General features: G+C 36.8%; 1 protein-coding gene across 2 annotated transcripts in view; it reads left to right on the top strand.

The window, feature by feature from the left end:
* The first annotated feature begins 7,281 nt into the window (after nt 1–7,281).
* The window catches only part of cv-2 (crossveinless 2), a 24,410-nt gene continuing 18,067 nt past the window's right edge, over nt 7,282–13,624 (top strand). Inside the window, exon 1 of one of the 2 annotated variants that reach the window (XM_011302524.1) lies at nt 7,282–7,405. The gene's annotated coding sequence lies outside the window, so the exon portion shown is untranslated. Of the gene's footprint in view, nt 7,406–9,006; nt 9,345–13,624 lie in introns of those variants that run through there. The other variant, XM_011302523.1, reaches the window with a different exon arrangement.

Raw genomic sequence — 13,624 nt, 5'->3', positions numbered from 1 at the left:
TTTTTTATTTGTAGACTAAATTTTATTACATCAAGGAATAAAAAAATGTATAAAACAATAATACTTTACGAGTGATTCACAATTCGTAATTTCAATTCGAGCCCATGAATTTACTATTTTATTTAACCACAAGATCAGATAATTGTCGTATATTTCGTAAAAATTCCCAGGTCTGACGTTCTCCACATTTTTTCTCAAGATATTTGACATCCACGTCACCTATCACTCTGGGAAATTTCCCAAGTATCTGTTGATATTCTTAAAATTCCACAAATTCTGAGACTTAATTTCTCTCAACATCCGAAAAAATGAGATAAGCTAACGACAACAAATCAGTTTTTAATAGAATTTATTGGATATCCATCCCGTCAATTTTCGTAGAACTCAGATTTATTAGCTTCTGTGTATTTCCAATGTTCTCTTCTGAGAATCTTGAATTCTCGCATTCCGGATTTTGATCTACCAAATTGATGATTAAAACGACGATTACCGAAAAATGATCATCTCATCTGTAATGGGTGAAACGGGGAAAAATGATCATTACTCGGCAAATGGTAAGAGTGAAAGGGAGAATTTGAGCGGATCCGAAAGCGGTCCTATTTCAATACTCGCTGTCTTCACGGTGTTAGTTGCATAGACATCGGGCACAGGTTGTACATAAGTGTCTTAATAACCGATTTCTCTCCTACCACCTTGTTATATCGTCGTTGTGTGCCGTCTCTCGCAACAAATCTGGCGTAATAACAATCTCTTTTATCCTGATTCCATATCACGCTCTCCATGAGTGTTCATTTTTCCTTCTCAATGACGTTTTCCAATAATTTTTTGCTTCTAAATCAGCGTCGATATGCCATTCCGCCTTATCTCGACTCGACGATCGTAAACAAAACCATAATATTCACAGGTGCAACGTTAGTTTGTGGCGTTTTTGCTGACTATACTATCGTAACCCGCAAACCAATCCAATTCAATCTAATTCCGCGAGGTTACTCACTTTGACTTATAGAATTAACGCGCGATTCCGAGGATTACAAAAAAAATATTTCCAATCTGGCGATTCAATCAGCGCAATTTCATTCTCACCATGTTACCCATCGGGGTGAATATTATGGGTCAAATTGTGCGGCTCAATATTAATTGAACAATTACACCTATGCGAATTCACCTCCCACTTAAACAACAAGAATTTGCAGTTTTTTCGTGTTTTTTTAATATTTCAAATCTTATAGAATCAAACATTAAATTCGACTCATTATGGTGAAAATTGAGAACGGAATTCTAGGGATCAATAAGAACGGGTCAAATGGATGTGACGTATTCGCATAAAAAATGACATAATTTTGTAATAATTGGACGCTGATTTCATTAATTTTATTATTGGCGTGGGTCAAATTGATTGATATGATTATCATGGGTTAAATATTACAGGTCAAAAGCACTTCCACTAAATGCTTCGTCGAAAAAATATTTTCAAAATTGTTTCATGAACGAGGAATGGGATAAGATAAATTAGCCATCGTGACCTTCACGATTTGACCCATGATAATATTTGATGAACGCCCCTTAAATTGTCCCACTCAACTGACCCGAATCATGTGACTCAGGATTAATTTCAAGATTGTCTCTGACTTGAAAAATTTGTGTGACACCCTGTAGTTTCAACAACAACAATGGGTCATGGTTAAACAAAGGGTCAAATAGTACGGGTCAAATTCTACAGATGCAACTTCAACTAATTGAAATACGAAAAAAGCTTCCAATTCCATAGATTCCGCCGAATTGAATAGTTTCATTCAACTTTCACGTGATCTCGACTCAGAGAACCTTGATCACCAACTGTTAAACATTAGGAGTGTATTTATGCCCACAATTCGGGCTATAATTCAATCGTTCTCGGGATATTTAGGTAAACCAGAGATTTCAGTGGAGTTAGCCCGGTGAGACTGCACGACGGTAAAATAGAATCATTGGTATATTTTTCCAACGAGTCCTAACATCCACAAATTTAGCGGGTGGCTTTTTGGAGACTGGTGGAAAATTCGATGGGCGAGTGTTATAGCGCACGACGGTTATGATTCAGATCGATTATCGTTCTCGATTCAATAACAATCTCCTCGAATGTGCGTGCTTTTCTCGTAGTATTTATGAAAAAAATCCGGGTGATGTTATTTGATTAGTATAACAAAAGATCAAATCTATTTATTCTCAACATCTAAAATTAACGATCATTTTTCATTCATTTTTTATCATTCAATTTTAATAATTATATTAATACATACACAATCGGTAAATTCTCTATGTGGTATGCATTTTCCAAAATATAAATTGATTAAGTTAAGCTAAGTTAAATAAAAAATCATTAAGCTGAATATTAGAGGATTTCACTTGAAATAAATTGATAAATAAATATTTGGAAAGAGTTGATATTTTGAAAAAGTGTAGTTATTCCACTGAATGAAAATGGGGATAAAAATTGTGTCTCTCTCGCTGTCAGCCGTTCTCCTGATTCCAATTTTTTCTCCCACATTTTTTTTTCTGTCACGATAATCTTCGCGTGCCATTCGAATGCGAGAATTTTATAGTTATCCAGTCGTGATGGAGTTACGAATGAATTTATGTTCGCTCGTCTGGTCGCGTAACAAGGAAGCCGGTTCTGGGAAGCATTTCGTCCACCTTTTTTTTTTAATTTATTTTCTTTTTCTTCTCCTTTCCATACGTATATGTGTGTTTGCTCTCCGGGGGCAGCTATATCGATTACTTTGAAGCGGGCGCGCGCCAGCATGTGGCTGTCTCTCTTTTACCAACGGAATTCCCATCAATTCGTGAAGCTTCTCTTTTACTCAGGAGTCCAAATGGCTGGTCTTGCTGCCTACAGTCTGCTACAGTTTATTTCATTAATTTTCCAAATACAGCTGAAGATATTGGGGTGACGCACGCCAAGTGGTGCGGCCCTCGTTAAAATCACCCAGCTGGCACATCACGTTTCCAGTTTTCCACTGAATAAAACAACCCACACTCTGATTATGTTGTTTTTTCAGAAATTAACTATATCAAGTGATTCATGGAGATGTAGCGCAAACCTCGAAAATAGAGTCTCCATTTTTAGTTGAAATGTACATTTGCTGTCGGGATTTTGTACATTCATTTTCTATCTCTTTTTCTTTCTCAATTGACATTATTATCACTGACTCCACGCCAAAACCACGTCCCAGCCAGAAAAGTAATGCAAATAAACACTGTTGCCACCGACATAATTCACTGGTACAAATTTTATGTTGAAGTTTCCGGGAGTCTTGGAAATTTGTTACAAGTGACATTGGTGAGGAGAATATCTGTGGAAATTGTCGAATTGAGGTCAATTGTTTTCGGAAAATTTAGGAAAAACAGGGTGTTTAAGAAAATCGAGATATGAGAGACGAATTCTATAGAATTTTCAAGGAATTCTTTGAAAGTCCCTGAATTTAACGGGTATAGGGACACTTTTGTCAAATTCCCAAAAAATTCAATGTCGAGTTTTACTCGAGAATATATATATTTTTGAGTTTTACCGTTAAAAAAAATCGAACGGAAATTTGAATTTTTTAAAGAAGAAAATGAAGATGTCATAGTTTTCCGACCAATTCTCACAATACATAGGGGAGGGTGGGGCGAAGTGGACCGGTGATTTTTTTTTTCAATTGCCGGTTGCGCAACACTTAACATGAACTTCATGGTATGAAATTTTTATTTCCAAAATTGTAGATTAAGTGGTCCATTTCTTAGTTATTAAAGAAGATATTGAGACAACAAAAATGAGAAGAAAAAAACAATAGTAACCATAAAAAATAAGTGGAACGGTTTTATATTCTAGAGGCTGTGAAATTTAAATCAGGCTAAGATCAGCTGGAGTTATTGTAAGCTTCGAACGTCTCGGAAACTCAGAGCACCAGGTCAAGCAATGATCGTAATACGTTCAAGATATCGGAATCAACTTGCTGACTAGCAAGCTGAAAAAATGAATGCACCGAAAAGACTGAGTCAAACAGTAAGCAAGGCCAGAGGTCACGAGGAAGCGAGATCTGTTGTAGAAGTACCAGGAACGTATCTTCCTGAGCAATAGAAAACGAAAATACCCTACTTATCTTTTAAAATTTTTGTTATTTTTTTAATTCTTCTCGTTTTCGTTTTCTCAATATCTTCTTTAATAACTAAGGAATCGCCTATTTAATCCATAATTCCGTAAATAAAAATTTCACACAATGAAGTTCATGTTAACTGTTATCCAATGAGCAATTAGAAGAAAAAATTTTTACCGGTCCCTTTTGCCCCACCCTCTCCTATTATATACTGAAACATATTTTTATCCGGACGCACGGAAAGAAATCCACTACGTTTAGTATATAACCATTATAACTTTCCAGCGTTTTACCAACCATAAGGGAATATATTTCAATGTAAGTAACATTGAAAATTAACGTTAAATAAATGAAAATTTAACTAAAAAATTTTGTAGTCTGAGTGTAAGCGTTGGGGTAAATTTATTAGAAATTTTTCTCCGCGCATGTATGAAGTATTGAAATGAAAACTATAATCGAGACTGGGACACGATTGGAATTCGAGCGACCTTGCGCCCGTTACATTCCCGTAACGAATCCGACATGCTCCCGAATCCTTACGCAATGTTAAACCCAACGCCTCGACGTCCTTTCGAGGTCCCTTGATGTCCGGTGCTTTCTGTGTTGTAAATGCCTCCGGGGTATTTATAACACCACATAAATACTTAATCCTTTCTTCTGGGTTTTATCACCTGGGACAAGTGTCAGAATTCAAAGTCCACATACTCTGTCGTTTTTATTTTTATTTTTTGTGCTCGTAATTTTTACAGAGATGTATTACAACAAGACGAAATTCCCCGTTGTGACGCCATGAGAAAGGAATGAACGAACTTGTGATGCAGTCATCCTGCTAGATGTTGATTTTAATTATAGAAAATAAAAATTCTGAACGAAGGTCGAATTCGGATCTGATATTTATTACAGGAACATATCTGCGACGATTACACCGAATGCCTGTCATTGTCAGGGAGAAGAGAATGTTGTGAGAAATGTATCGTTTTCATTATTAACCTGCCAACGTATATCCCGTTATCGCAGTTTTCGGTCAGTCCCTGGGGAATCCCATGCAACGAAGGGTGCAACGGAAGTTGCGCAGTCCACTACTGCGCGTCGGGGGACTCTTTCACTATAGGCATGACTTTCAATATCTTAAACTTATCATATCGTCTTGATAATTGACGAATCAGTGGATGGGTATCGAGGTATTGACTACCACCAGTTTGGAATAGTCATTGCATAAACTGCCTCACTTGTATAATCGAATCGTTTCAATCGCAGGAAAATTTTCAGTATTGGCCAAGTGCAGTTGACACATACGTGGAAGAATGAACAAATAACGCACCCTGGGATTGAGGATTTAACGAGTTGTGTCAGTGCCATGAGGAATCCACTGTTACGAAATAATATTCAGTAGCTTCTAAACCAGCAAGACCTCTCTTTACACCAGAGTCAACACATTACTTAATCCATTCCCCTCGGCGGCACTATCTTTCCGTCGTCCCGCAGTTCATTTCAGTAATTGAGACTTGGCGAAGTGTTATGGGGACAAATTACATTAATTTGCCGGGTAAAGGGGCCAGGGAGGGATATTATGGCAGAGGGCATCATTGAAATGCAGTGCCAACACCTTTCGCACCGATTCGCGGCTTTAGTCATCCAACTTTATTATCTCGCACTACCACAATCTCCGGCTGTGGGCACAACCCACCGACAACTTGACTAACGGATATTCGGTGTATTGAATTTATTCGTGCGTCAATGGAGATAGATTTTATGACAACTCCTGGCCTCACAAACTATTCGCATGATTAATGTGTCTTCATTATTTTTTAAATCGAATTTATGCGCGCGTGGAAAAAGGATTTTTTTTGGTCGATTCTCAGTCGATTCCATCCATAACAATAAATTCAGGAATTTTATTTTCTAAACAATTCTGTTAGTATAATGAATAATCGATTCAATTTTTTTTTCACCAAAAAAATATTTCTGAGTTGAATAACGCACATTCTGATGGAGCATTGACTAAAATACCATTTTTTATTCTTTTAATTTATTAACCTGTCATCTAGGGATTGACTCCTTATGACAGGTGAGGTTCGAGTTCATACAAAAATAAGTATAATAAGGCTAAATCTACAAGAGGAACTTAAAGACTAAATGAGTAACCATATTAATAATTCAAAAATAAAGTTTTTCACAAACTAGTTGGAACTCTATTGATCAAATGTGGGGTGGGGGTAATCGTAATTATTAAACATAACTTTAGGTATCAAAATAAAAAAAAACGAACGGATGGATTACAGAGCAGGAACTTAAAAATTAGTTGGTGAGGCGTGGTGAACGATTATTAAAATGGAATTAATCAGGATATATAGGGAATCTCATGGGAAAAATATGTGTAAATAATTACACTATTTATATCTCTATTTTATATTTTTCAAAATTCAATCTTCCGGCTGTGCTTATAAGCCAATTTATTAATTTTGAAAATAAAAAATAATTTTTTATTTTTTTAATTATATATTAAAAAATTTTTTTTAATTTTAAAATTCGCAATGTATTTTGGAAAAATAGATGAATGACGTGTTTTGGATATTTAAAGAAAAATTTTCATTTAGCGGAGGGCTAAACGGCACGTGGCGTAGACTGGAGTTCTCGCCACGAAAGTTGACGGATAGGATTGATCCTAAGCATTCGAGGCTGAATAAAAAAAAGGCGTCAATGACAAAGATGATAATTTGTTAGTAACAATGGTGAAAGTGTACTTGACGTTGACGTGCCCCCCCGTGGTTGATCGTCAGAAAGGGACGGGTCTGCAAATAACCCGGACTGGAGAAGTAGCTCCTGCAAAAGAGTCCTTCACAATGAGTACAAGTCGCGAGAGAAAACCGGATTCCATAGGATTCTCCGTTGTAGCGAGGGCCCGACATGTACACAATAAATGTGTATACTACGTTTTTCATACAACGTACAGGTGGGTAAGGTACAACGATAACGCACGATAATTGAGTGTTCCCCTGTTTTCGTCGTCTCTGATATTTTTCGCATTAACCACTAACACTGGCTCCTTCACGAGTAAATGTAAACAGTTCTGTGGCTTTGGGAATTATATGGATTGTGCTAATGCCACTGATGTATACCATCGCATAATAAATCCATGGTAGTCCGGGATTTTACCGCGTGTGGTTTCTTTCGAGAGGCCTCTCGTAACGTTTTACATCTTCGGGGAACTGGAGGTTAATGCATAAGTGCAAGCAGGTGTAGGGAGTCGTTCATCACGGGTTGAAAGTCGGCTGTTGTTTGTGGAGTTGGTGAGGTTTTTCTTAAGAAAAATCCCTCAAAAAGTCCCTATGCAATATCTAAAAAAATTCTTTGTTAAATGTTTAATTTTCAAGTGAAGTGTTTCACTTGAAGCTTTAGCAATTTCAAAGTGATAGAAATTTCTCGAGCATTTGTTCTTGATCAATCAATTATTTTCTTAAAGTCAGTAATCATTTTAATAATCAGCAGTAATCTTATTTATAATGTAGAGAAATGTATGCAGTTTTTGAATTATTATGTCACTAAACCGTATGTTTAATTTTTCATCAGCCGTCAGCGGCGCTGAGAGAAATTTCTCACGATGAAATGCAAAATGCGCCCGCAAAAATTTGGTTAGATGGAATTTCGAAGAATTCATTTGGGAGCTCAATTTTCCGACAATTTATATTTTGCTCCCATTATTTCGTGAATCACTATAGTGCACACCCGGATCTCATCGTGAAAGCTATCATCATAGGACTCTCACGAGAAAAAACGCTCGAGGGCGATTCTCGATAGTTTCCACCGACTCCGTCTCTCCGTTCGTACGAAAAGTTAATAGGTTAAAATTATTAAGTGCAGCCCTTGAGCTACGCAACTACATCTACCTCTTCTATCCTCTTCCAAGGATTTATCATAATTTCCACTGCATGAAGTCTATAAAAACTGCGAAACAAAAATTTACAGGCTCATCAACAAATTAGCAAAAAGTACACTGAAACAGATTTCCCTATGTCATTTGTTTGTAATGATAATTCATTATTTAAAACAAAAATTATTTGTCATCATTCGTTCAATACTTGAAATTGAAAGCCTGGAAAATTCATTGAAAGTTCAATTTCCATCCATTTCCACAGTACAATGTCCGCAATCATATTCTCGATTGTTTATTCTTTATTTATACGTGTCGATCCTAATGGGTTATTTACACAGATATATAATAACTAATGTTGTACAAACTCTGGATAATATTCATACACTCTAGATTCTCTTTTCACAAGTTGTAACAAATTGATTTATACATTTGACAGGTTCCATATCCTTCTGTACTTGCTTAATTTTTCATGTATTGTTATCTACCCATTTCCCTCAAAGTTTTTCCCGACGACAATTTCCACTTGCTGTCCCCCACCAAAACCCGGAGGACTCTCCAAAAAATGAAAAATCACTCCTCCCAATGCTTGGAACTTTCCAATGGCGAATAATTTTCCCCTGAAAATTAATGAAATTGTCACATAATTTTCCGTCTCTCTCCAAGTACACTTTATTGGCCTGCGGTGCGTATCTTTCCCTCTCCCCACGTGTCATTACCACCACCCGCAGTCCTCCCAGTTGCAATAAACCATTGCATATTAAAAAATGATTATTTCTGAGTTCAATTGATTCTTTTCTCGCGCGCGTTAGAGTGATGTCTTCTTGCTCTCTCGACGGTCAATCTCCCCTCGTCCCAAACCATTTTTTCCCCCGTTTTTCTCTCTCTCTCTTTGTTTTTCCCCCAGTGTTTTCTCTCTTTCTGTTTTTCCCCACCTTTCGCCTCGTCTTGTCCACCACCACCTCGTCCTTTCCACTCATTCGCATAGTAGTAGTCACAACGGAACTCAGTGCAGCCGCGGCGAGCAGCTGACGCGGGCCAAACTCCGTCGCTCTTTCAAATCGGCTGTTTAAATATATAACTAAATATTCAGTTTATCGATTTGTTTATCACTGGGATAAATTGCCCGGTCCTGACAACAAGTGGCGGACGCCGAAGGATTTGTTTTTTTTTTATTCCACTGTGAAAAACTGTGGCTTTCATGATTATCACGGGGAAATTCTGTGCTGCGATCAGTGGAACGTTTCGTCTGGGGTAGTAATCAGGTGTCAGTTTTTACGGGGATTTCTGTTGTGCGCCAAATTTTCCCGGTCTTCCTGTGCGCGCGCATGTCCACGCTCCTGCAAACGAGTCTTCGGGTGAGTTTCTCGTCGAGGTGGTGTTTTCGTCGAATCACTGATTTTAATCCACTTTTTGAGAGTATCCGAAATTTCGGACAATACTGAGAAGATTCTCTTCAATTGCAGAAAGTTTAAGCAAATTTTACTCTTTTTATTTCAAAATTCTGGAGGTGCGACGCGCGAAAACGGTGGGTTTCGAAGTTGAGTTTAAATGAGATTTTTTTTTGGGAATATCTCGGTATCTGAATGAGATAGAGAAATTTTGGTAGAAACATTTTTTGTAGGGCGCGTGGAAATCTATAAGAAAGGTTATATCGATGAGTTTGACATCTCCCATAGATTGCGGAATATTTACTGAAAACTGGGAAACGGGTGAAATCTGCTCGAACTGCTTTACCTCTTGGCTCTTGAATTGAATTTTGAATCTTCAGTTAATTGAAAATTCATGAAGTTCGGGAAATGAATTTCTCTAACTGTTGTGATTTTCAGTTTTAGTTCAATAAATTCAGATGAATATAATGTAAATAATCGTTATTAAAACCGTTAAGTTATTTAAAATTTTGAGATTTCTAAAAGTGCGCGCCCAGATGATGTGGCTAAAATATTTGAGGAATTCTCCCTTCCTCTGATTGTTTACGCGGAGAACTTGTCGCTGTGGCATAATAACTCGAATTATTCATCTCTGATCTAAATGAACACTTGAAAAAGGAAGAGGTGCGTGACAGTTGGCGGGAGAGAATCCCATGATTTCAAATATTTTTTGTCCGAATTCATTGAAATGAATCGTTCAAGTCGTAATGAACCTTCCAATATTTAATAGCAAAACAAAATACATTTGAAAAATCCCTGAAATTTTCGTTGGAAATTCTAATGGAATCTGTAATGGAATTATTCATGAATTTATGGCCAAGGCCGCGATAATGACTTTTCTCTCTTCGAAATGATTTGATCTCGCTTGACTGATCGGATTTTCATTTAGAAACTCTTGGTCTCTCGCATATGTCAATAGAAAATTCGGATTTCGGGTCTTTTACGAGAGAGTCGTGACAGCTGCTACGATTTCAGTCAACACGTGTGTAAAATCGGCAACACATGATCTCCAAGACAAATTGGCTCTCGGAGAAAATTGCTAATAAGTATTTTGACGCCACTCGGGCTTCCATTATCAATTGACATGAGTGTAGTACAGCGTACGATAAATTAAAACCACGTTGTTTTTCATCGGTGGACGATGGATCGAATTTCGAAACCGCCGTTTTTTTTTTTTTTTTGAAAACCTCTTCCTCATTCGTATCGTCACGGGAGATCACATTTTGGCATTAATTTCATGTCCGGCTCGACTCCATTCAAATAGTTTTTGTGAAGATTATTACTATTTTCTCATGAACAAGCCGGATTTTCTGAAATTTCAGGTCCAATTTCATCAGAATTAATTAGTTTTCAATTATATTATTTTTGAACTGCATTTCAATTAAGAACGTTCACTAATTTTCTTACTCATCTTGACAATCCAAGAACATTAATATTTTGAAGATATTTATAAATATATAAATAAATGCCTGAAGACTTGCATGCAATAGCCAGTTGCATCTTGAAACGAATCACGTTAAAATATAAATGTAAATAAATGAAAGCTTGAATTTTCATTAACCATTGAGGAAAGATATTGAATCCGAAAATTGAGAATTACTCTTACAAAAATTTCTTGTCACATTATCTTTATTAACAATTTCAGGTTCTCCTTCTTTTACGAAAATACAATAAAATCGTGATCGGCTTCGCCCCATAAATTTACCTCAAAAGCTGGAGAAATGAATTTAGTCAAATAGAAAACTTTTCCTCTGCATCTGGAAAACATCCGGGACAAAATGTCGCGCCCTTTTGTCAATTTCCCCCGCCTGTTCACCACTACAGCCTTGAAAATCTCCAATTATCCGGTTAAGAAAATATTTCTCAAATCGAAATGCTCCTTAGGATAACTTCCGGTTGACATTATTCACCGGTCATTAATTCCTCGGAAAAATCATTCGTTGAATAATGCCTGGCGTTGTCATTAACACTGCAGAGTGCAAAAATATGTTAAAGTGATGCTTCATTGTCGTTTCGTCTGCTAAACGAGTCGTTCCATAAAAATACGTAATCTACCTCCTCTTTCCGGTATATGTGTACTATAACTCTCCCGCTACGAATAACTAATTTTCCTCCCCCCAGCAACCTGCTCGCCTTTAAAAATTCATCATCAAAATAGCAACGAGCCATTACGACGGCTATAATTTTTCCGTCATTGTTGAGAATCCGTCAGTCCCCAAAAGAGCTCCGTAACGATGTCTTAATGACCCCATTAAACCCTAACGACACAATTTTTCTGTAACTGCGTGACTACTATTTACGATTCTGCATACATTCCACCGACAACGAGACGAGTTCCACAATTTTCTTGTCTCCCTTTGCAAATAAAAAAGCAATTTTGAGTCCCAGTTATTCAGATAGCATTTATTATCCACGAAATGATAACTACAAAAATGATTTATTAAATCATTTTTAACCGACTATCAATTTGGTAGAAGCACAACTTTTTTGAAACCTGTTTTTCTTGCAGTAACAATTGTTAATTGATTCATCTTGGTGATTTGGATGTTAATTCAATTTGAAATTTTAATAGAAAATATGATTCAATTTGCAATAAATTTGTCGATTCCGATAAGATGTTAAACCTGAAAATTTAGAATTGTTCTTACAGAAATTTCAGAAATTATAGAATTGCAGAATTTTCACGGGTCCCGACACAAATAAAAAAAGAATTTTGCTCCTCAAATGATAACTCTACAAATCATTTGTCAATAATTTTTATCGAACGATTAATTTGGCAGAAGTAAAACTCGCAAGCTCTGAAACGATTTATCTCCGCCCAATTGATCCATCCTCATAATCATCAACAATCCTCACGGACACATAATTTCATTTCAATAGTGTTAATTAACTATCGGATAATGAGGCAGATCGGATCGGTAGCCAGAAGAATCGCTCGACCATCTCGGTATTATTTTCGTGATTTTATTTGTCTTTATTATTTCCCTGGAGATGTTATGTTTGCAGATGGAAATTCCAACTATCCCTTTAGCAATTGCCCGTGTCCTCGGGGTAGATTCCACAGGTTCTCTTCCTGGGTTGATTATTCTTTGAGTCTTGCCGCACGATTCTCCCGCGATTATCACGACAGGTGCACACAACAGGCAATCGGTCTAAGCGACACTTACATTCTCATTTTGTTAATTAGACTTTGTTGAATTGTTTATCGGAATGGCCTTCAATTGTCCAGCCTAATAAGGGAATATTCCGGGTTTACTTATTCATTTGTTTCCGACGGACATTCGCAGGCGAGAAATCCAAGCTTGAACGATGGGCTCAAAGCTTAGATCAGCTTGGAATACCAAGCCTTGGAATTACTAGCTTGAACCAACCTCAATTCTATGGAATTACCATGATTTACCCAAGTCTGGTGATAGAATGTAAATACGAGCTTGTACACTAAGGTAGTTTCGATCATGGTTCAAGTTTGGTATTCCGAGCTTGAACGGCGCGGCTTCAACCAAGTTTGATCCAATATATGATAGCTAGGTAATTCCAAGTTTTGGAATTGCTAGTTTGACCCAACCTTGATTCTGGGACATTGTCATGGTTCAACCAAGCTTAGTAATATAATGCAAATACAAGCTTGTACACTAAGGTAGCTTCGATCATGATCCAAGTTTGGTAACCGAGCTTGATCCAGTATATGATATGCAGGTAATTCCAGGCCTTGGAGTTCCTAGCTTGAAACAGTCTTAATGTTATGGAACTATATAGTTTAACAAAATTTGATAAAAATAGGCAAATCGAATCTTGGATACCTCGGAAATTCCGATCATGTTCCAAGCTTGGGTGAAACCTGGAATAAATGAATAAAATAATAAATAATACTAATCATAATAGTAATAATAGTAACAGTTAATTAGTTACAGATAAAACAAGTTAGTGCGTACGTTCATAATAAGGCTTAGGAAGGGAAGAGAAGGGAAGGGGAGGGGAGGTTAATCGAGAAAAAGTAACTTATGTCAATGGATAATGTAAATCAAGTAAATAGTTGGTGATTTTAATTACATGAAATAAATAGAACGCTATTGCACAACATTATTTTTATAAAGTTGACATGGAGTTCATACACTGAGAAAAAATTTTCTTTAGCCACTAAGATTTACTAACCACAAGAAAATATATTTGGCATTACGAAGTCTTATGGGAGTATCTACAGAGTGATT

The sequence above is a fragment of the Fopius arisanus genome, unplaced genomic scaffold, assembly GCF_000806365.1.
Source record: "Fopius arisanus strain USDA-PBARC FA_bdor unplaced genomic scaffold, ASM80636v1 scaffold00028, whole genome shotgun sequence".
In the NCBI taxonomy this organism is placed as follows: Eukaryota; Metazoa; Arthropoda; class Insecta; order Hymenoptera; family Braconidae; genus Fopius; species Fopius arisanus.
The sequence above is the reverse complement of the archived record's forward strand: the minus strand, read 5'-3'. Positions and strand labels throughout refer to the sequence as shown.